Source organism: Tamandua tetradactyla, chromosome 4 (genome assembly GCF_023851605.1).
Source record: "Tamandua tetradactyla isolate mTamTet1 chromosome 4, mTamTet1.pri, whole genome shotgun sequence".
Classification (NCBI taxonomy): domain Eukaryota; kingdom Metazoa; phylum Chordata; class Mammalia; order Pilosa; family Myrmecophagidae; genus Tamandua; species Tamandua tetradactyla.
Genome location: NC_135330.1, coordinates 135,860,369 through 135,882,490, shown reverse-complemented (window position 1 = coordinate 135,882,490; position 22,122 = coordinate 135,860,369). Strand labels below are relative to the sequence as shown.

Genomic DNA, 22,122 nt, shown 5'->3' with positions numbered 1-22,122 from the left:
CCATAGTGTTACACAGCATCACTTAACCCCAGCTGAGCTCTGCACATCTGTTTACAGTACTCCCAGGTCCATGCATGAGCATGGGTCCCCAATTGCATCATTCAACTCTGGGAACAGCACTTTGCAGCAGTCTTAGAACCTCACATGCACACGTCCCTCAGACACACTTACCAGCACTGAGAAAGTGCTGACAGGTCACATTTGCCCCCAATCCATGAAGGCATAACACTGACCTGCTGCCACAGCACTACACAGGGCCCTGTGCCTTAAACAAGCACACACCAGGGTTATGCCTCCCAGACCAGTGCAACTGCACAGCTACATCCTCCCTGTCTACTGGGCACCCACATTCATGAGCATCAGTGTAACATTCCCAACCTGTGCCTATACCCGCCTTGAAACAAATCACCACACAGAGTGCCCAACCTGTACCCTGGTCCCTGCTGTACAACCATCCTGTCAACACAAGGCCTTAGACTACTGAAAGAAATCAACTCCTAAAGTAAATCAATTAAAATATTTGCATGCCATGAAAACAGCAGAAGATCACTAAGCATATCACAATACAGACAGATACAGCCCTGTGTAATAACCAAATTAAAACGCCAAAGGAGACATAGATGATGGAACAACTGATCAAAGATGTTCATACAACAATACATAATAAAATAAGTGGGATAGCAAATGACATAAAAGAGGTCAAGAAGACAGTAGAAAAACATGAAGAAGAATTTGAAAGAATAAATAGAAAAATAGTGGATATCACAGAGATTAAAGACTTTGTTGACCAAATGAAAAATATTCTAGAGGCACACAACAACAGATTTGAAGAGACAGAAGAAAGAATAAGTGATATAGAAGAGAAGATAATTTACTTTGAAAACTCAAAACAGTAAATGGCAAAAAAGAGAAAAAATTGAATGGAAACTCAGGGAAATGATAGACAAAACAAAGCACACAAATATAAGAATCATTGATGTCCTAGAAAGAGAAGAGAGGAGTAAAGGTCCAGGAAGAGTAGTTGAGGATATAATCGGGGAAAATTTCCCAACCCTCATAAAGGACATAAATATACAAGTCAGAGAATCCCAAAGAACACCAAACAGAATAAAAACAAATAAGACTTCCCCAAGGCACACACTAATCTGTCTGTCAAATGTTGATGAGAAACAGAAAATCCTGAAAGTGTCAAGAGAAAAACAGTCTACTACATACAAGGGAAATCAAATAAGAGTGAGTTCAGGCTACTACCCAACTAGCACCCCAGAGGCAAGAAGGTAGTAATATGACATATTCAAGATCCTGAAAGAGAAAGACCCAGACAGAATACAAAGAGAGAGAGAGTGAAAAGAATATATAGACCTGGCAAATAAAATTAAAAAAAGATAAGATGGTGGAATCAAGAAACATCTTTTCAGTAATAACTTTGAATGTTAACAGACTAAGTTTACCAATTAAAATATACAGATTGGCAGAATCGATTAAGAAACATAACCCAGCTCTATGCTGCTTATAAAACACTCATCTTAGACACAAGGATACAAAGAGATTGAGAGTGAAAGGATGGAAATGGATTTTCCATACAAGTTGTAAACAAAAGAAAGCAAGAGTAACTATACTAATATTGGACAAAATAAACTTTAAATGTAAAGACATCATAAGAGACAAAGAAGGGCACTATATACTAATTAAAAGGTCAATTCACAAAGAACATATAACAAGAATAAATGTTTATGCTCCCAGTCAAAGAACTCTAAAGTACATGAGACAGACACTGGTAAAACTGAAGGGAGTGATAGATATTTCAACAACAATAATAGAAGACTTCAATACACCACTCTCCTCTATAGCTAGAATAACAAGACAGAAGATCAATAATGAAATAGAGAAGTTAAATAACTTGATAAATGAATTAGACCTAACAAACATATATAGGTCATTTCACCACAAAACACAAGGTTATGTATTCTTCTCTAGTGCTCATGGAAGATTCTCCTGGATAGGTCATATCTGGGGCACAAAACAGATCTTTATAAATTAAAAAATATTGAAATTATTCAAAACACATTCTCTGGTCACAATGGGATGAAGTTGGATCTCAATAATCACCAAAGAATGAGAACTTTCACAAATATACAGTGATTAAATAGCACACTCTAAAAGAACCAGTGGGTCAAAGAAAAAAATGCTAGAGAAGTAAGTAGCTCCCTGGAAATGACTGAAAATGAGAAAATGCAACTTATCAGAACTTATGGGATGCAGCAAAGGCTGTACTGAGAGGGAAATTTATTGCCCTAAATGCCCATATTAAATAACATGAAAGAGCAAAATCAAGGACTTAACAGCAAACCTGAAGAAACCTGAGAAAGTACAGCAAATTAACCACAAAGCAAATAGGAGAAGAGAAATAACAAAGATGAAAGGAGGGATAAATGAATGGGAGAACAAAAGAACAATAGAAGTAATCAATAAAAACAAAAATTGGTTCTTTGAGAAAAACAATAAAATTGATTAACTACTAGCAAGACTGACGAAGAAAAAAAAGAGAGAGGATGTAAATAAACAAAATCAGAAATGGCAAGGGGTGCATTACCACAGACCCTGAAGAAACAAAAGAGGCCATAATAAGATACTATGAACAACTATATTCCTACAAACTAGACAACATAGATGAAATGGACAAATTCCTGGGGATACAAACAAGCTACACTGACTCTGGAAGAAATTAAAGACCTTACCAAACCAATCACAAGTAAAGAGATTTAATCAATCATCAAAAATCTTCCTACAAAGAAAAGTCCAGGGCCAGATGGCTTCACAGGGGAATCTCACCAAACATTCCATAAAGAACTACAAGCAATCCTACTCAACCTTTTCCCAAAAATTGAGGAAAAAGGAACTCTACCTAACTCATTTTATGGAGCTAATATCCTTTTTCTTTCTTTCTTTCTTTCTTTTTTTGCATGGGCAGACACCAGGAATTGAACCTAGGTCTCTGGCATGGCAGGCGAGAACTCTGCTTGCCGAGCCACCATGGCCCTCCCTAAGCTAATATCATTTTAAAACCAAAACCAGATAAAAATGCTATAAGGAAGGAAAACTGCAGGCCAATCTTCCTAATGAACGCAATTACAAAAAATTCTCAATAAAATATTAGCAAATCTATTCAACAGCACATTAAAGGAATTATACATCATGACCAAGTGGAGTTTATAGCAGGGAATTCAAGGATGGTCCAACACAAGAAAATCAATTAATGTAATACAGCACATTAACAAATCAAAATGGAAAAAATCACATGATCATCTTGATTAATGCTGAAAAAGCATTCAACAAAATTCAGCCCCCTTTTCTGATGAAAACACTCCAAAAGATAGAAATCAAATGTAACTAACTCAATATGATAAAAGGAATATATGAAAAACCAATAGCCAGCATTGTACTCAATGGACAGAGACTGAAAGCCTTTCCCCTAAGATCAGGTACAAGAGAAGGATGCCCATTGTAGCCACTATTATTCAACATGTGCTAGACGTTCTAACTAGAGCAATCAGGCAGGAAAAAGAAATCAAAGACATCCAAATTGGAAAGGGAAAGTAAAACCCTCATTATTTGCAGATGATATGATACTATACTTGGAAGATCCTGAGAAATCTACAGCAAAATTACTTGAGCTAAAAACAAATTCAGCAAGGTGGTGGGATATAATATTGATGTACAAAAATCAGTAACATTTCTACACACAAGCAATGAGCTAGTTGAAGTGTAAGTTAAGGAAAAAATTCTATACAAAATAGCAACTACAAAAATCAAATTCTTAAGAATGAATGTAGAGAACTTGTACAAAGAAAACCATGTAACATTGCCAAAAGAAATCAAAGGAGATCTAAATAGGTGGAAAGACATTCCCTGTTCATGGATAGGAAGACTAAACATAGTAAAGATGTCAATTATTATATCTACAGATTCAACATAGTACCAATCAAAATCTCAACAACTTACTTTGAATAGTTGGAAAAGCTAACTACCAAATTAATCTGGAAGGGAAAGAGACCACAAATAGCAACAACCATCCTAAAAAAACACAAAGAACAAAGCGTGAGGATCAACCCTCCTTGACTTTAAAACCTATTAAAAAGCCTAGTTTTAAAACCTATTATAAAGCCACAGTGGTCAAAACAGCACGGTACTGGAACAAAGATAAAAGCATTGACCAGTGGAATTGAATTGAAAGTGCAGAAATAGACCACCAAATCTATAGTCAACTAATTTTTGACAGGACCCCCAAATCCTCTGAACTGGGACAAAATAGTCTTCAATATTTGGGAATGGAAGAACTGGATATCAATAGCCAAGCATATGAAAGAGGACCCCTAACTTATAACTTGCACAAAAATTAACACAAAGTGGGTCAAACATCTAACTATAAACTAGCACCATAAAGGTTCTAGGAGAAAATGTAGGAAAACATCTTCAAGACCTAGTAATAGGAGTTGGCTTCCTAAATTTTACAACCAAAGCACAAGCAACAAGAGAAAAAAACAGACAAATGGGAACTCCTCAAAATCAAATACTTCTGCACCTAAAAAGACTTTGTCAAAAAGATGAACAGGCAGCCAACTCAATGGGAGAAAATATTTGGAAATCACATATTGGACAAAGTTTCATTTTCTGTATATACAAAAAAATCATACAACTCAACAACGAAAGAACAAACAACGCAATTATAAAATGGGCTAAAGATGTGAATAGGCATTTTCTGAAGAGCAAATACAGATGGCTCAAAAGCACATGAAGAGATGCTCATTTTCATTGGCTGTAAGGAAGATGCAGATGAAGACTACAATGAGATACCATCTCACACCTATAATAATGGCTTCTATTAAACAAACAGGAAACTATAAATGTTGGGGAAGATATGGAGAAATTGGGAAACTTATGCACTGCTGGGGGAAATGTATAATGGTGCAGCACTATGGAAGACTGTTTTGCAGTTCTTAGGAAACTAAATATTGAGTTTCCCTATGACCCAGCAGTAGCGCTGCTTGGTATATACCCAGAAGAGCTGAAAGCAATAACACAAACACACATTTGCACACCCATGTTCATAGCAGCATTATTCACAATAGCCAAAAGATGGAATCAAACCAAATTCCCATCAACAAATGAGTGGATCATCAAACTATGGTATATACATATGATGGAATATTTTGTAGCAGTAAGACAAAATGATGTCCTGAAGCACATGACTAGATGGATGAAGCTTGAGTACAAAATGCTGAAACAAATTATCAGACACAAAGGATAGATACTGCATGATTCCGCTTTTATAATCAGCGGCTTATAATACAGAATATAGGGGACTTAGACATACATAGAAACTAGAGATGGGGTGAACTGTTAGTTAATGAGGTTGAATTCCAGTATAAGGGAATAGATAGGAGTGAAGGTGATTCTCTAGTGGGTCTAGAAGTAATATTACCATATTGAAGATAAACAAGATTGAAATGGGTTGTATAAACCTACTGTCCCACTGACTCACACTAGAAATATGAATGGGTTCTTGTAAGAATTACTTTAAAGATATGATTCTTGTATAAAAAGCATTTAAGTCCTGGGTACAGGGGGATAAATGCTATTGCATGCTATAAGCTATGTTCAAAAGGAAACCATCAGCACTGCCACAGCAACAGCAGAGGTAAACAACTGGGTGAGGAAGAAGAGTTAAGAGGAGGTTTAGATTTCCTATTAGGTGAGGGTGTTGTGCATTGGTTTTCTGTCTCTCAAAAACAATGAAATTATCTGTAATTGAGAATGTTGATGGACTGTGGACTTTGGGCCTTCTACATGATGCCTGATGAATGCAGGTGGCTGAAGGATGCACTGACAGAGAAGTAGATTGGCGAACGATGGTGTATACTTATGAATGAAGGTTGTGCTACTACACAAAGGAATAAAGTTGGTAAGTATGCAATCATGTGAATGAACATGTGGAACATTTGGTGAGATAAAATATGTCAGATAAAAAAGAACAAGAATGGTATGGTCACCTTTAGAAAATGCTTATAAGAAAGCAGCGGCCTGGATTGTAAGTTTTTAGAGCAGACACATTGAGTCTGGAGTGGTGATTATTATTTCTGGATTTTGAGAGGGTGTTTTATATATATATATATATATATATATATATATATATATATATATATATAATCTGATACTTAGAGATAAGAATGAAGCCAGGGCAGGCCACGGTGGCTCAGCAAGCAAGAATGCTCGCCTGCCATGCCAGAGGACCCGGGTTCGATTCCCATTGCCTGCCCATGTAAAAAAAAAAAGAAAAAAAAAGAATGAAGCCAAACAGACAAACAGATCGGGGTTAAAGCAATTCAGAACATAGGGGTAAGGAAGACAGTGTCAGTATTTTAGAACCACACATACTCTTTGAGACCAATGGAAGGAAGTTTTATTTGATCTAGAACTGAAATTTTCTGTAGTGCATCATCTAATTCAACCTATCTGTATAGCTCATTTGAACAATTGAAACACAGGGAGCACACAATAAGAAAGAAGTCCTTTAATCCAGTATAAATTATTGTAATGCCTGGAAACATCCTAGAGTATATTTAGCAGATAATCAAAAAGTGTTGGCAAAGTCCCCTGAGGGAGGGGAGAAAAACAATGGAACTATTAAACCTTACCATCAGGGAATCCTCTGATATTGTGTCAAATTTTAGGGACACCCAAATCAATAGGCCATGCTCTCAATCATGAGGCTTACTCTTGTAAAGCTTACGTAGATAGCGGAGAAGCTTAGACTATCTATAGGTATGCCTAAGAGTTACTTCTGAGGGTCTCTGTTGTTGCTTTGATGTGGCCTCAGTCTCTCTAAGCCCAACTCTGCAAGTGAAATCATTGCCCTCCTTAGGTAGCACACGATATCCAGGGTGAAAGTCTTCCTGGAAACATGGGAGATGACTCCCAGGGATGAATCCAGACCTGGCACCATGGGATCAACAATTTTATTCTGACCAAAAGGGAGAAAAGAAGTGTAATTAATAAATGCCAGTGCCAGAGAGAGTTCAAATAGAGTCGAGAGGCTACGCTGGAGGTTGCTCTTATGCAAGCTTCAGGTAGACCTTGCTACCTATCATAACCTGCCAACCCCCAACCATGGCCATTCCAGCCAATCATAAAGAAGACATAGGCCAATATATAGGATTCTACAAGGGTTCCATGTACTAGAGTAACCTTTCAGAAACCTACAAGCTCCAGATGGGTCCCTGGTCCAAATAAATCCTGAAACCTAGCCAAGCCTCTCTAGACATTGAGATAGTTCCATCTCTTTACCCCATATTAATGACAGTTCCTTCCAATATCAAAAATTTATAATTCTCATAGCCCAAACAACCCTGAAGAGAGGGATGGTAAGATCCAAGATGAAGGTGGAGTTATACATAGAAGATAGGATTTAACAAATGAATATGAATGCAGAATCATTAAATTGATATCTCTTTTAGTCTCCAGTTATTTTAAAGCAGTTAGAAGTAAAAACCATGTCAAAGTTTGAAATATGTTCTACAACTAATTGTGGTGCTGTGCTTTGAAATTTATAGCTTTTTTGTGTATATGTTACTTTTCACAAAAAAGAAGGAAAAAAAAGTCAATTGTGATGCTAAAATATATGTAAGCCCCTTAGCCTCCTACATTCTGGAGCAGCTAGAAGAAAAAATATGAGAGGATTGTTTGGTAGCCCATGACCGACCCTGGGATCTTTCCTTAACCACTTGTTGAAGAATGGTTTAAAAACTATTGCTTTTTATTTTTTTGCTTTGTATATACGTTATACTATACAATAAAAAAAGTAAAAAAAAAAAAAAAAAGAATGAAGGCAAAATAAAGGCAATTTCTGATAATGGGATTCTAGGAGTTTGTAACCAAGGAAATTACACTACAAAAAATGTTAAAGGGAGTCCTTCAGATGAAAGAAAATAAAGTATATTAGAGTGAAAATCAGATCTTGAAAATACGTTAAAGAGCTTTAGAAATTCACTATAGCTGTGTAAATAAATATACATAAGCATTTTCTTCTTAATTTTTTCAAATTACATATTTTATAATGTATTGGTTTTATAACACTTATAGATGTAAAACACAATAGCTATAGCATGAAAAATGTTCATGAAAGAAAATTGAGTTACATAATTGCAAAATCTCCACATTTTCATTGACAGCAGTGAAATTAAATGATAAATTAATAACCATAAATTTAAACAAAAAGTAAGATGTTTTAAAATTTAATTACACACTTCTAAATACTTAAAAGGTCAGAGAAAACCTCAGGGTAATAAAAGGATATTTTAAATTGAATGCTAATGGAAATACAATATATAATAATTTGTGGAATGCAACTAAGATAGCACTTACAGCAATCTTATTTTGATTGAAGTTGAAAATCTGATTCTAGTATTTATATATAAATTTAATTGAACCAGATGGCCCAAGCAATTTTTACAATAACGAATTTAGAGTAAAACTTTATAAAGTTTTACTATAATGTTAGAATGATTAAGACAGAATTCGAAGATTATATAGATATATAGAAATAGAAACATGCATGCATGATGATCACTTGGTATTTGTCAAAGTTCCCAAAGAAAGTCATGGGAAAAAAGTAGTTTATCAATAACAGGTCATGAAAAAATAGATATCCATATATGAAAGAGTTTTATATATCCCCCCAATAATCTTAACAAGATGTCTTAAAATGATACCCTAATAATAGTGAAAACTAAAAGTTAATGATCTGTGAAAATCTGTATTAGATCAAAGTATCCTAGATTTAAAAAGCACAGGCAAAAACATTATGAATTAGACTTTATTAACATTTAAAATGTGTGTTAGTTGGGCGAGCAACACTGGCTCAGTGCCAGAGTTCTCTTCTGCCGTGCCAGAGACCCGGATTCAATTCATGTGTGCCTGCCCATGCAAAAAAAGAAAAAAAAAAAGGCTTGTTAGTTGGAAGAAACCATTAATAAAATAAGAAAATTCAAAAAATGGGATGCAATATTTGGAATTCAAAAAAAAGGTATATATCCTAAATATACTGCTAATTTTTACAACTTAATATGAACTCAAATACATCAATAAAATGTTGGCAAAAAATAGCAGTCGTTTTACAAAGACATATGCTGGGTTGAAATTGTGTACCACAGAAAAACTGCATTCTTTAATCCTCATTCAATATTTTTGGTTGGGATCTTCTTTTTCTTATTGCTTCCATGGGGATGTGACCCACCCAATTGGTATCTTTTGATTAAATAGTTTGTATGGAGATGTGTCTCCTCCTATTTAAGGTGGGGATGCCTATCAGACTTCTTTAAGAGAGAATCATTTGGGAAAATGTTTCAGTGCTGACAGAGCCCACACAGCTAGAGACCTTTGGAGATGCAGAAGGAAAATGTTCCCAGGGAACTCTTTTGAAATGAGAAACCAGAGACCCCAGCAGATGCCAACCACATACCTTCCCCACTGACAGAGGTTCCAGATACATTAGCCTTTCTTGAACAAAGGTGTCTTTCTCTGGATGCCTTAATTTGAAAATTTTTATAGCTTTAGAAATATAAACTTGAAACTTAATAAATTACCTTTTTAAAAACCATTCATTTTCTGCTATATTGTATTCCATTAGCTTTAACATACTAAAGCATTATCCAAAAGAAAATTTTAAATACACTCAATATTATTATACATGAGATAAAATGCAAATTAATTTAACCATACCATTATAAGGTCATTAAATGACAAAATAGTGCAAATGCCAAACCTTGGTGGAAGTGCAGAGGAACTAGATGTATCATAATAAAACTCTTTAGAAAACTCTTTATTTCTTGAATAGTTTAAAAAATCAAGTTCTATATGACTCAGCCATATCTGTCATAGATGTTTATCAAAGGAAATAAAAATATAATGTCCTCATTATATTTGCATGTACATAAATTTAATGTGTATTTTGTGAACAATGATCCACATTTGGAATAGTCAAAATGTCCATCAAGATGATCGATAAACAAGTTATGTTACATTCATCAAATGTAAAAGTTCTTGATAAAAAAGGAAAAAACTAGTACTAATGTATACCAACAAATCAGTATATCTCAATTACTTTGCTGAATGAAAGAAATCAGATGCAAAAAAGTACATATCATATGATTCCATTTGTATAAAATTATAGATGTTACACACTACCTATAGTGAAAAAAACCCTCACTAGTTGGTAAGGTATAGGAAGGTATACATGGGTTGCACAAGGCTATGTGAAATGAGTGACATCTTCAACATGGCAACATAACAGCTATTGAAAACCTAGGCCGAGAATTTCAGTGAAGAAAAGGACAATTCTCACACCATCTCGGCACTCACAGCTCAGCCCAGGCCTTAGGAGACGCAGAAAGGACTCACTCCAGGGAAAGTTGTTGGAACCCAGAGGCCTGGAGAAAAGGCCAGCAGAGATTACCCTGAGCCTTCCCACATAAGAAAACACCTCAGATGAAAGTTAGCTGCCTTTCCTCTGAAGAACTAACAAAATAAATCCCCTTTTATCACAAGTCAATCCATCTCTGGTGTGTTGCATTCTGGCATCTAGCAAACTAGAACAGATTGAAACAACTCAAGTGTCAATCAACAGATGAATGGATAAACATAATGTGGTACATACACACAATAAAATTTTATTCAGCAGTAAGAAGGAATGAAGTCCTGAAGCACAAGACAACTTGGATGAAACTTGAGAACATTATGTTAAGTGAAATAAGTACACATATCTTATGATCTTACTGATATGAACTAAAAATAATATGTAAACTTATATGCACAAAATAAGAAAATCAATTACCAGGGTATAGGATGAGTCTCAAGAATGGAGAGACGTTGTTTAATATGTGTAGAATGTTTATCTAGATTGAACTTAGTTTGGATATGGACAGAGGTGATGGTAGCATGTTATTGTGAGACTAATTAAGAGTGCTGAAAGGTATGTGAATATAGTGGAAAGGGAAAGTTTAAAGTCATGTATGTCACCAGAAAGAAAGTTGAGGTTAAAACATTGGACTGTAGGACAGACCACTGTGACTCAGCAGGCAGAGTTCTTGCCTACCATGCCAGAGACCTGGGTTTGATTCCCAATGCCTGACCATGCAAAAAAAAAAAAAAAGACTATATAACACAGTGAATTTTATGGGCACAATGTCCGTGATTATTTTTACAAATATAAAAAAGTTCTTTCATGAAGTAGAACAGATGTAGGACACTATTACAAGAAGTTTATAATATAGGGTTTTATGGAAAAATATATACCTACTGTGAACTACAGTGCTTAATTAACAGTAATATTTTAATATTCTTTCATCAGCAGTAACAAGATCCATCCTAATTCAGTTGGCCACACCTTCAGTAAAAATAACATCTTCTAAAGATCCTTTAGACAACAGGTTCACATCCACAGGGATGAATTAAGATTAAGGCCATGTTTTTCTGCAGTACTAACAACTATTGCACAATCTTTAAGAAATTTTCTTTAATACATTGCTTTAATAACTTTATTTACTCTCATTATCCTAATATTTTCTTCACATCCTTCATTGAAACCTGTATTTTATGTTTTCACTAATAATTAGTTCACTGAGAATTGATTGTAATAATGGAATGATGTGCAAATTGGCATCTATTTCACTATAAATGTAAGGCCTATTTTCAAAATTAAGTTGGATAAGGCATAGTTTGCATTAACTAGAAAAATAAGAGCATATGTCTTGTCCTCAAAAACATATGTTCTTTAGAATTGACAAAATATTGAATAAAATTGGGTACTTAAACAATTGAATGCATACATAACTTTGGTGGTATAAGAGACAAATCTGCAGAATTTCAATTTAGGTAGATTCTCTGCCTTCAAGAGGGTAGAATATAACTCCTCAACCTTTAAATGTTGGCTGTACATAGCGACTTATTTCCAAACTTTACATTATGGAAAAGGTTAAAAAAGAGTGACTTTACACTGGAGAAAGCTGGCAAAAACTAAAGTCACGTAATCACAAATAATATCAGCACCAATAATTTATGCTGATGTGTGTTCTTGATATGATGAAAAGGGCATTTTGCCTCTGCATTCTTCCTCTTTCAAACTCATAATCCCAGTCTAATCACGAATAAAGCCTGAGAAAAATATCAATAGAAGCGCATTCTACAAAATGCCTGATGAGTTCTTTTCAACACTCTCAAGTTTATTAAAACAAGGAAGATCAGAGACTATCACAACATAGAGGGGCCTAAGGAGATATAATGAGTAAATGCAGTGTGATGACCTGTACAGGATGCTCGAACAGAAAAGGACATTAGATAAAAACTAAGAACATCTGAATAAAATATGGACTTCAATCAATGACAACGTATCAATATTGGTTCATTGATTGCAATGAATTTGCCACACTAATATAGGATTTAAAGAATAGGGGAAACTGGATGTGACATAGATGGGAACTCCCTGTACTATGTGTCTTAATTTTGTGGCAAATTTAAAAGTATTTAACAAAATTAAATCTATTATAAAATGGACCCTAAGGGAGTCCCAGGAACTGCTGTAGGAGTCATACATGAATTTTTACCTATGAAGTCATTTATCGTAGAATAGAGTGAAAAATGTTATGGTTTATGTATTTTTGATAGACCTCAAGTTGCCACAAATGATGAAAATAAGCCTAACTCCAATATTTGCCACGTCTTTTTTTACATGTCTTTTTTATCAAAGACTGTCAACACCCTTTTTACATATCTTACATACATAGCATTTATAAGATATATTTGTTTTACTGTCTTCATTGTATTTTATTAAATATAATATTTGTGAAAGAAAACAGTGCTCATTGATGGAGAACAAATTATGCATTTAGGCAAGGTTAACTCTGAATTTCTCTTCTGTATCTGATTAGAAATATAACTTGAAAATATATGCATGTATTTTCCATTTAAATATACTCTCGGCTTCCCAGGATATTGAGGATTCTCAGAATAGTCTCTAGCTCCTAAATGGTGGCTTTTTCTTGACTAGACAGAAACAAAATTTAGATTAACACTAAAATGAGACTGTCAGGTAGAGGTTTCCAGAGAATTACCTTGAATAGGCACGCATCCATAAGAATTCTCATGTATTCTTATTAATGGAGATGGGAAGGATTTTATGAGTTGCCGTATCATCTCTTCATAAACAACTTGCAGAATCACTTTCCAGAAAAATAAAAGGAATAATTAGAACTTGAGTTTGACTGTTTTTTAACCTACCAAGCTTATCAGTGCAAATTGTGTATTTCTTCAGGTAATTTTTTCATTCACATTTGTATTTTCATTATTTGATGGTGAAATTTTTGAAAGTTGTATCTCTATTTGCAAGGCACATGGAAACTGTCTTGAATATTGTATACATTCAATGAAATCTTCTTTTAAGTGAATTGAATTGAAAAAAATGCATAGGATTTTCCTCAGTTTTAGATGAATTATAAATCTTCTAATGTGGTAAAATTACTTAGCTGTCAAAGATCTTAAAGCCCATCAATATTCATTATTTATTTCATAAAATAAATGCATTAGAGTACATTTAAATATCATGGAATATCATTTACAGAAATAATTAAAATATTTTGACTTGAAACTATAATAATATCTGTCATCTACATGAATTTGCTTAGGAAAGAAGTGATAAATTAGGATGGGATTTTCTTGATGTTTTTGTTGGTTTTATAACTTTTCTGGTTTCAGTTAAATTAAAACTGAAAAATACTCAGTCATTAGATATTTTTACTAATCTAAAATGACAATCTCCATTTTCATCTTACAAAACATGTTATTCCAAAACACCTGACGTATAGATATAATTGAGTTATACATCAAAATATTTTAATTGTTTGTGTACAAGACATTCCTTGAAATTCAAATGTACTTAAATGCATTTATTTTATGAAAAGCTTTAGCTCACTCTTTATATTCTTCTGCACTAACATTGGATATATAAATGGCTCTAATATTTCCCACATGGAAGAGAATAAAAAGTCGAAGACATACTGAAGATCATATTACTTAAAAACACTAGTTTTGAAACATGTGCCTTGAGGAAAAAAAAAAAAAAAAACTGTGAAATGGATGCTCATTGCAAGCAGTGGGATTTATAATGAGCAGAGGCACCAAGATCCAAACCTTAGAAATGTACGCTGTCAGGTACTTAACAAGGAGAGTTCCTTGCATCTCTCATGCTGAGAGGAAAATAATTTATAAGAGAACAAGTTCAACTTTCCTTGCCTCAGAAAAGATTCTGAGGACACTGTTCTGAACTTGATAACCACTCACCATCCACTGTTGTAAGGAGCAGATGACACCTGTAGAAAATATTAACTAGTAAATGGGAAGTAATCTCAATAAACTGATAAAGGCTTGGTAGCATCAATATAGTTATAAGGAATTAAAGGTAACTGTTTCCATTATAATCCCTTTATATGAGTAGAAAAAAGTTGTAATAGAATAATCAATTCAAGCAAACATATATATATAGTTAAAATATGTGCTAAAATATTGAATTTCTTATAGTTATCTTAATATATAAATTTTCTCATTTCAATTTCTGATACTGTGTTGCCAAAAAAAACAAAGAAAAGTAAAAGAAATGTTAAAGTCCCTTTCCTCCTTGATATTGAAATAAGACTCACTAGACAAGCTTCCACCTTTCTCCTACTCATTTTCTTCTCCCTGGAGTCTCTTAAACATTATCCTACTGTCTATTCATTTACTGGTTCATCAATAATTTATTACCTACTTTGTGAATTAGCTGTATTAGATGGCTGTAATAAAGAGGTGAATAAAACATAGTATTTGGCTTTATAGAAGCTCACATTGCAATCAATATGATAGGTAAACACCAATTCCAACAGAATGAATTACACTGCTAAATTGGATAGCTTAGCAGAATGATTACAGAAATTCAGAAGCAAAACTTATTAGCTTTCCCCACACAGCTACGCACAACTTTACAATAGAAGAAAGGCCTGTACTGTCCCTAAAGTGTAGGTAATATTTTCCCAGTCAAACAAACCAGGCATCCCAAATAGTGTTAATAAAAGCATTCTCATGTTGAAAATGTTTTTGGTGATTCAAAAACACCAAATAAATAGAATAAAAGGGACAGGTACTTTGTGTCCAGGCTACATAATAAAATGGGCTAGAATTCCCCTCAAATAATGTGGGGACATTGGATAAATTGCAAAGATGCATAAAAACATTCATTACATGTGGGCGGTGTGAAGGTGGATCGATGGCCGAGCTCTCACCTGCCATGCCGGAGACCCGGGTTCAATTCCCAGTGTCTGCCCGAGAAAAAAAACAAAAAACAAAAAACATTCATTGCATGAGTACCTTTGCTTTCCAGATAATTTCATATAGTTCTACTGGCACTATCAGGTTGAAAGTGAAAGAAAAGAGTTATTTAAGATATTTTCTGCCTGATTGAATATATTGTTCCAGGCAAGAAATTGTATAACTGAGCAGCTAGGATAACGGCAGCAAAAACAAAGAAAAATTATTTCTTGGGAAAATTGAAGATACATTCACTTTTTCATTATTTTAGATAACAATGATGATTTTAATTTACAATAATTTAAATGATTTTTTAAAAATTATTTATTGTTTTATTAAAAAATTAAAATCATCCATCAGTGAGCAATGTCAAAGAATGGGATATTTCCTTGCATATCTCATTATATATAAAGGATAAAAAAAGTCACCTCATGGTTTAAAGATAATATATCTTTATACATTGTCTATCTCTGTAACTAAATACATTGGAAGAACTTGATAGAAAAGCAAATTAGAGAACTCTGTCCCAGAGCGAGGGCCCGGCAATGTGTGTTTTACCAATTCCGCCAAAGTTGAGTAACCATTGCATTGTGACAATGAAAGAATAAAAGATGGTTGCATATTAAAGTAGATCTGAAAGCTCTACTTGAGAGAATTTTCATTTGGTGTATACCGTTTTCTATGTGAACTAATAAGGAGAGTGGGGAAGTGAAGGAAAAGGAGAAGAATGTGTTTGGGACATTTGAAATAAATGTTAGAAAGGAAACCAAGTTTGGAACACTAGTAATGGCCATAATTTATCAGTTACAGAATAAAAGACCTTTCCTCTTCTGATAACCTGTAGTTTACGGATACTTTATATAATTCTATTTTTATAACTATTTATATGCTGCTTAATGCCTTTAATATTAATATTCTGTTTCTACTGGTATGTTTTAGCTCTTCGCCTTTTAAAAATATTTATTTTGCTTAATCATGGCCAGAACAACTGCTTCTAAACCATTTTGCTTACTTCAGTATTCCTAGAATGGTGTTTTGAATGGATTTTAAAAATGTTTGAAAGGATGAATTAATCAATTCATACATTAAAAACAAATGCTGTGGATATCTAGTTGTAAAAAGAAAATTGAGGTGAAGGCTCAAATAATAAATGGACCTTGATTCCTATTATCCTGGTACATTTCAAAAGTTCATAGCAGATATTATGAAGTCAAAGTGAATCTACTAAATGCTTTGGGAGAAGTTATAAAAAACAAACAAAACGCTTTTGCTGCATGCTTTACTGTCCAGCCTGTTGGGCTACAGTAAGGGCGGTCTGTCTGCTGTCACGCTGTAGTTTACATGTGAGAAGACAAGCAGCTCCTGACGCTCTGAAATTTCCTTTACTCACACAGCAACCACGGGGCATGATCCATTACACGCATGTTTCTGTAAACTGAAATTCACTTCTCCTAAATCGTTGAATCGAAAATGAAGAAAAAGCTAGTGGAAAATGCTAGTACCCTTTTTCATTTTCATTCTTTGAAAGATTAAAAATCATATATAATAATAAACACAGAAAGTCCTACAGAGCGCCGTAAGTAGTCAGACAAGATTACAGATGACCCATCTGTGAGAGAAGTAATAGCAACTGATTGAAAATGACTGGGGCTTATTCCCTTTGAGACAAACCTGACAAATTAAGTGAAAGGAGGCCAAGGCGAAACGAATTCCAAGGAAGATTGACCTGCCTCACTGAGTCATATACAGGCAATTCAACAGCCTTGTATAAAGACTAGTGAGCACTCATTCATTTTTAATATGCAGACTCCGTCCAGCTTCCAAAATGTCTCATATATATTGGTGCAGATATTATGACCAAAGTGAAAAATGTAAAGTTCTCTGTTAAACAGAACTGATGTAGAACCATTTCGAATTTGCAAGGAAACATAAATGGAGGTTTAATGTAAATAAGGATAGGTAATATGCCCCCCCTAAATTCATGAAAAACTGGCTAAAATTTGGAATTATTGTTAGAAATAAATAGGCAACATATATTGTAAATCGTCAGAAACCCTAATCCATAACATAAAATTCATAACATACTATTAAGTAAGCTGTTTTATTTTCCATATCTGTTCAACTTATATTTATAATTTCTTGAGTCCTTAAACCTTTCTTAAAGAGTCACAGTTGTCATATTTCCACAATGGAGGAAAACATCAACAAGTTTGTTCTACAGTTAAGCAAATATTTTTGGTTAAGAAACTTGTAAATTGTGCATAAAAATTCAAGGTGAGATCTTTTAATTTCTACTATTTTTTTTTTCTCATTTTGTCAGTAAGGTAGATTTTGACAAGTATACTGAGTACACCAGTCACTGCTATTCTATGATGTGGCTGCATCAAAGACTTTTAGGGATTTTTTAAAATTCACATCATTCATCAATATCAAAAGTGTCGGCCAACTAAAAGTCAGTTTCAGCTGTAACAAATTATCACACATTAGGTGGTATGAAAATAACAGAAAGTTACACCCCCAAAATTGTGGACGCCAGAGGTCTGAAATCAGGGTGTTTGCAGCACCGTTAACCCTCTAGAGGCTCTATAAGAGACTATATTCCTAGCCTCTTCCAATTCCTGGTGGCTTCTGATATTCCTTGGTTTGGGAATACTTCACTCCAGTCTCTGCCATCATCGTGACATCGTCTTCTCCTTTTCTGTGCCTGTGTGGTTTTTCTCAGCCTCACTTTAGTAAGGAAATTTGTCATCGGATTTAAGACTCACAAGGATAATGCCTGATAATGTCCTCCTCTCCAAATTCTTGCCTTAATCACATCTTTTACCATTTAAAGTAATATACAGATTCCCAGGATTAGGAGATGGACATATCTTTTGGGAAGCCTCCATTTGGCCCACTGCACTCTTCCATTTCAATTATAAAATGAGATCAAATCAATTTATATCCTTTGAAAACATTGTTTTTAACTATAATTTATCATTGAAAATGCGTCAAACATGAAAATAATACTGTTATAAGCTAACAAAAGAGCAAAGACATTTTCCAATCTGAACACAAATAATGTTTTAAAATATTTCTAGCTGCAGATGAAAAATAATTTCTCATATCCTACTTTGAAACAAAAACGTTTTCACTGCCAATTTATGTTTTAAATAATATAGCCTCAAATCGAGGCAAAAAGCAAAGTCTAGACGCAATTTTTTAAAAGTGACCATTTGTGTTTGGTAGCATGCCAAATTTCAAATGATTCATTTTTAAAGAAATTTTATAACTGCGTTTATTTTTTAAATTCAGTTCTAAATCTATTGCAAGTATTATTCAGAGACGTTATGGAGTCATTTTATTGCATTTTAATTAAGTTTCAGTTTTAATGTTCTACCATATCTTGCTCAATACATTTATAGCGTTTTAGTTGTTTCCATTGTCTATGTATTATTCCATTGTAAATAAAATTGCGCTAAAACACTGAAAAATATACTTTTCTTCAACAAAAGTGTAAAACATCAACTTGTTTGCTTTTTAAATATAAGATATCTTTCTGAACTGTTTCTAGCTAGAGATTTACTTTCTTCTCTCACCGTTAATAAATACATATGTATATAACTTCTTTCTTGATACACTTAAAAATTTAACTAGCTAGTCACTATTTATTTCCTCCCATGGGACATTGTCGTTTAAAACTGAATATCAAATAATTAGATAAATTTTCTTTCTCACCTTTATATTAATTTTATTTTGAGTTAATATGTATTATAGGCATATTTAAAGCATACAGGTTATTAGTGAATTATTCTTACAAATACTGTCAACGTCTATGGTAATTACATATAACCATTAAAATTTCCATGCCTAAATTTGAGTTACCTAGAAAAATTGTAAACCTTTTCTTTGAATAAAATGCAAAAATCCAGGAAAGGATTTCTAGTTGATAATATATAGTAGTATATGCAATCATCTGTTTTTTAGTTATGCACTGACGTAATGACCTACCTGCTTTCTGGAATCCACATATTCCTGTTCCCATGCCTTTCAGCAATACACTTGTGCGCGCACGCACACACACACACACACAATCACACATGCAAGAATATAGAGAACAAAATGAAATTTTTCCCAAGACCACTTATGCAGCAAACCCAAAAATGCATCAGTGAAGCATTAATAAATATCTGTATTAAACATCAAACACAGACCCTTCTGATAAAATAGAATGAAATGATGTTTCTTCTTCCTTTGTACTCTCTCAATGATGCCAAAACTATTATTCCTCTAATTTTTGAAGACTGAACTTATGTTTAATCTATTTCTACCCAGTACATTTCAGTTTTCTAATATAATCACTATAACCCATCAATAAAGTGAGTAGCAAAACATTTTCTTAGGGAAATTTTAAGTGTTTTCTAAGACTAGTTCATCCAACAAGGGTGGATTTATGTGACTATGTAAAATAACATTCTTCAGGTATTATTTTTAAAGTTCTAATTTTTGATGGCTGGGGATTTGATACAATCAGAGAATTCTGTACCAGATGTAATCCTCAAGGAAACTCATTGCCTACACACTAGATGCGGGACTCACAAGGGCTCAGTACAATATTTGAATCAGGGAAATCTGGGCATTATCAATGCACACATATTTAATGTCTAATAGATATTTACTTTAGTACAATTTATTATGATGGCAATTAAATTTCATAGTTTGTAATTTATTATTATCATTATTATTATTATATATAAATTAACCATTAAATTATCTCATTTTGCTACATACCACCCCACTAATCCATTTTGTCCTAATATGGTTCCCCTAAATTAGAAGTCGGAAAATATTTACTACAGTCTTATTCCTGTTAATAACTGTGAAATAAAGCATGTCGTTTCACTGTTTGGGTATTTAACTCTCTGAAAAATTAAGAAGCTTGACTAGGTAAACACCAGAGTTTTCTTAGGCTTTAACATTATTTGACAAAAGAGAAAAATACCAGATAAGTACATTCATAGAACATGCAAATGCTTCGTTCCTAAAATGTGTTTTCCAAAAAATTATTTATTGAAGTTCCTATTACAGAATCTTAAATTATTTCTAATCCTTTACAACTTCAGAATCTTTTATTTATTTCAATTATATATTTACATTTTAGCTAAAATTACCTTTTGCACCTATAAGTTCCAACAATAGAACTGCAAACCATTAGCTATTCATAAATTCCACTTCAATTTTTCTTACTTTACCCATCATTCACTGTTAAATTCTTTATTCAAAACAATAAGAACATTTTAGTGAAATTCAAATATGAAATTCCTATTTTTCTTCTATTTTGTATGCTAATGATATCTGAAACAGCTACAGAGCAAGGGGATGTTAGGAGACACAGTACCTTGCCTTGAACTAAAGTTGTTTTTTCAGGATGAGAGATCACACAACTTCTACCATTAGTACTTAAATTCATTCAGACTGATTTGATGGGACTTTCTGTAAAGTTAAACATATGACAAATAAATGCAGGAAAATATAGCTATTCAAGTATTGTGTTTATGTTTCCTTTACAAGAGATCTGGACATTTCAAGGTTTTGTTCTCTCCATACATATTTTCTCCTAGGGCTCAGAGATGAGTATTGGTTACTGCTTTAAATTGCATAAAATAAATTAGTAGCTCCACATGTCACCCATAACTGACCTTTTTGAGCAAGAACATATAATCATACAATCCTACCAGCCTCTTCACTGTTACACATTTTGTCCTTTAATGGAGAAAGGGATATGTTGCATGAGAGAGTTAGGTTACACAGTAGAAAAGAAGAGAAATAAGTTGCTAGTGTTTCTCATGCAGAGGGCATATATATATACGTAAATAATATATATATAAATATATATAAAATAGTATATATATACACTATTTTCCTGGATAGTATTATCTCCAGGTAGCATTATCACTTGCATTACAATGTTTGAGGTTATGCCTTTCTTATGTCCATGAAAACTTTCCACTTTATAGTTGTAGAGCTATAATGGATACGGATATTGATCCAAATATATGCCCACTACATACCTTATTTTTAAAGTATAGAGTTTTTTATTATTTCACTTCAGAATATGGAAGACATAACCATATAATACTTTCTACGAGAGAGAATTGGATTCCTTGAGTATCAAATGAAAGAAAGAACATATAAAATAAACATATATTAATCACATTAACTGTACCTTATTCTGGATCCCTTTGAAAGCAGAAGTTGAGTCAAAAACCAGAGTGCTGATGATTTATTTGGCAAATGATCCCTGGGAACAGGAAGGAATGGCCAGATCGTGGACCAAGGAAAAAGGGAAAGTCAGTGCAGGAAGCATTGCCATGGTGACCACTGTTGAGTCACTGTTGAGTATGTTCACTGAATCTTTCTGTGGAGTTAGAGACTTTATTATAGGGCCTTCTGCCTAGATGATTAAAGAAAATGGCTTATGTTTTAAAGAAGAAACTAGGCTTCAAGGCAATTCTTGAACATATCATTAAATTTCCAGAAATTTTTAAACATCTAAATAAAATGCGTTCATTAATCTTTTCTCAAGTAGCAGAGCCTTGGAGTTTTGACATTGAACAGAAGGCAAACTGTGGGAAGCAAAGGGGACTAAAGCTGGAGTGTGAATGAAGTGGAAGCATTTCCCACATCAGTCTCCTCTAATCAGAAATGAGGAGACAATTGGGGTACTTAGATTGGGATCGCTAGAGTTTGCATTTC

The 22,122-nt window shown here is 33.6% G+C and overlaps 1 long non-coding RNA gene across 5 annotated transcripts in view; it reads right to left on the bottom strand.

The window, feature by feature from the left end:
* LOC143679372 (uncharacterized) overlaps positions 1-21,705 on the bottom strand; it is a 72,367-nt gene extending 50,662 nt beyond the window's left edge. For 3 of the 5 annotated variants that reach the window (XR_013173695.1, XR_013173696.1, XR_013173697.1), the window contains exons 1-2: positions 21,593-21,705; positions 13,164-13,271 (exon numbers count right to left, since the gene is read on the bottom strand). This is a non-coding gene — a long non-coding RNA (uncharacterized LOC143679372). Of the gene's footprint in view, positions 1-8,854; positions 8,974-9,517; positions 9,585-13,163; positions 13,272-21,592 lie in introns of those variants that run through there. The other 2 variants (XR_013173693.1, XR_013173694.1) reach the window with 2 other exon arrangements.
* Positions 21,706-22,122: the final 417 nt, after the last annotated feature.